Consider the following 3,706-nt stretch of genomic DNA (forward strand, 5'->3'; position numbering starts at 1 on the left):
GTCCCCCCACTTCTTTGCTATCAGCTGCTGAAGAGTTCCTAATGATGCCAGCCCTCTACCTCCTGAGTATCGTCATACTCACTTAGTAGCTGACTCCCATCATCGACAACTCCACAAAGCACAAAGCAAGCAGCATTCGAGCATTGAAGCATACATAGGACTCCCCATCTGTGGTAGCTCCACCTTCTCGGCTCATCCTCGGAAGTACCTCTGTACCCCGTAGCTTTACTCCTTGTGCGTTCCAACTAGATGCTCTCACTCATCACATATACACAAAAGCATAACGCACATATAACAGCAAACCCTAGACTAAGGCATCACAAATCAGGCCACTCTAGTCCTAAGATATGAAATACCTAGTCTGTCTCTAGCATGCAATAATGTCTCATAAAGTGCATAATAGATATTTCATAATACAAAAGTAAGAGTATTTTGGGAAATCACCGTTTGGCTCTGGCTAATTGTACACACTGCTCTTTCTTGCTTTCTCTTTGAACTCTTATTCACTTTTAGAAAACCATTTATTTGGAAAACTTTTTCTTACTTCCTCAGTTTGAGTCCAGATTCACCCGTAGGCGCGTCCGAATCCCTCAAACCAAGGCTCTGATACCAATTTGTAACACCGTGATTTCCAAAAACAAAATTTTCATTTAAATAATCAATTTAATATTAAAGCACTTGTTTAAAATCTTATTCACATTCGAATTACAAAACATAGTTTCATTTTCGTTATAATAGAAAACCAGGATCCTCCAAAACACAACTCTTTCTTCGGTGTGTACAATCGAACCGTTGCCATCCCGCATTACTGTAGAACCTGAAACAACATAACATAAACAACGTAAGCACGAAGCTTAGTGAGTTCCCCAATATACCTTACGCACATACGCCCTCCGGCCCGGACCTTTCGGTCCACATAACATTGCCTTCCGGCCCGGATCTTTCGATCCACATAACATTGCCTTCCGGCCCGGATCTTTCGATCCACATAACATTGCCTTCCGGCCTGGATCTTTCGATCCACATAACATTGCCTTCCGGCCCGGATCTTTCGATCCACATAACATTGCCTTCCGGCCCGGATCTTTCGATCCACATAACATTGCCTTCCGGCCCGGATCTTTCGATCCACATAATATATAACACATAATACAAATACTCTAACACATAAAGCACATATATCATATATCATACCTGACCTTTCTGTCACATAATACCTTGCCTTCCGGCCCATATATAATCATGTATATCACGCGTAGCAGCTAACTTTCCATTTATAGCATATAAACATAACACATAACATACTTGACCTTCCGGTCACACAATCAAACCCTTCCGGGTGAAGTATAGTGAGAAGACTCACCTCGCGGACACTGGAAGATAGCAACTCCTAAAGTCCCTTGCACCTGATCCTCCGAGCTACAAGCTCCCTGCCACATCATATATCCCTTTTTAATACTTCTATCTTCCACGTTAACTGACCCTAAGAAATCACACCAGTCAACTCTGGTCAACAGTCCATTGTCAACTCGACTGGACTCGGCGAGTTCCCTGGCGACTCGGCGAGTCTGGTCGTCCTTCAGTCCTCTAAGATTCCCCTTCTACTCGTCGAGTATCCTCTATGACTCGACGTGTCACTCCTGGAAGAATCGCGGGGCCACCCCGACTCCACTCGCCGAGTCTGAAGAACAACTCGGCGAGTCCCAGTGAATCTTCAAGCTACTCGCCGAGTCTGATCATCCGACTCGGCGAGTCCACGCCATGCAGTCGATCAAACTGCTTCCTGAGATACATATATTCCCGAATAAACAAACATGGGACCTTCTGGACCTCTAAGGGTCCTAATACAAGGTTATAAACATTGGGGTAACGACACTACAATCCGTCTAATCTCCAAATGGGTTTCATAAACCCTAAATTCGTGCACACTTCAATATAGCAGAAATGATCCGAAATATTACCTGAATAACACCCTCTCTGTGTCTCCAAACCTCAGAACTCGATCCCCTTGATATTCCTTTGGCCAAAACTCTTCTTCTTCTTGCCTAACCAATTCTTCAAGGTTCCAAAAGCTTCCTCTCCTGCTCTAGACGTCCACAACGATTAGGGTTCTTCTCAATCGGCCAAAAGACGGACAATGACGGCCTAAGAGGCATTATATACGATCCAAAACCAAACGGCTAGGGTTTCTGCTGAACAGCGTCGACTCGCCGAGTCCATACCTGGACTCGTCGAGTCCAGTCGCGAACCCGCGACCAAATCTGCGACCCTACTCGGCGAGTCTTGCTCCAACTCGCCGAGTCTCCCCTTTAAAACACCCCAAAATGCAATTTAACAATACTTGAGATTTTGGACTGTTACAGGAACCTTTTGGGCCGTAAACTCCCTCACTATTGGTGTTCTGAGTATTTTAACTAGTCCAAAACTCATCTAGGTACTTGCCCAAATAGTCTCTTGGCTTAAGGAAAGATTTAGGGTGTCCTTTGACCCCTCAATAGGAGTTTACGGCCCAAGAAATACTCTTGGCCGTAAACTCTTCCACACTTGTGTTTCCATGAGTTTTCTAGGTTCTAATCACTTAGGAGTACATGCAAAAAATAAAGTCTAAGTCTTAGGGAAAGTTTGATGGCATTTTGGCACCTAAAACATGGAGTTTACGACCTAAGGAGCTTGTTGGCCGTAAACTCCCTTCTAGCCATGATTTCTAATGGTTTTGTTGGTATAAAGCATGAGTTTAAGGCTTCTAGTTCGAGTTCTAAAGGTTTGAGGGTCATTTGAACCCTTAAGGACCTTAAAATGGAGTTTACTCCCCAAGAACGTTCTTGGGCGGTAAACTCCTGGATCACACTTATTAGGCAAGCAATCTATGTTATTAAGCTTAAAACAAGTAGTATAAAACAACTAGAGAAGTATACTCACAATCTGGGATAAAAACCCGAAGATCCGTGAGAGGAAATTTGGCTTTTCTCTAATTGGAATTCAACAAATGAACCAATTTGGTTCAGAATTCTATTTATAGTCCTGAAATATTTTTGGCAGAAAATATTTTTATTCCTGGAATGAACTCTAATGTCCTAGAGTCTTGGAATAACAGTGTTGCACAAAACCCTAGTGCATCCACTCTCCTAATATCTTCTAAAGTGTAAAATCCTGAAAACTGCCAATCTTATACTCAAAATCTGAGGTTACATTGCAACTGTTCTAACTTCTATTGGATTGATATGGTTTGTACAGAATGGAAATTTCGGGTTGTCACACAGACCATATCAACCAGGACCCATTCCCATGTGGGGAAGCCACCTCTACTATTGGAGCCGGCAGCAAGGTGTACGCCCTCCTTTCGGCATGTGTCGAGATTTTTACAATGTCAGTGGGGGAGGCTCACCTGATCGAGCACTTCCTGTTATTGTGGGCGCTATAGCTACCCAGAACTACCAGGAGGACAAGCAAGCAGCCAGAGTTCGCGAGGTCAATGCTGCTACTCAAGGTAACGCCGCAGACATCCGTCGTTTGGAAGGACTACATGAGAATACCCAAATCTACACATGGACGCTTCAGAATCAAATGATAATGGAACTAGTAGAAATAAGAGAGATGAAGGAACAACAAGCAGATCTCGAGAGGTGCCTGATGGGAGTCAAACAGTCGGATGCCGAATCTAGCTCCAAATGTGCAACACGCCGCAAGTAGAGCTTGCTCAAACCCC

The sequence above is a fragment of the Lactuca serriola genome, chromosome 4 (genome assembly GCF_051521515.1).
Source record: "Lactuca serriola cultivar US96UC23 chromosome 4, Lser_US96UC23_V15, whole genome shotgun sequence".
Lineage (NCBI taxonomy): Eukaryota > Viridiplantae > Streptophyta > Magnoliopsida > Asterales > Asteraceae > Lactuca > Lactuca serriola.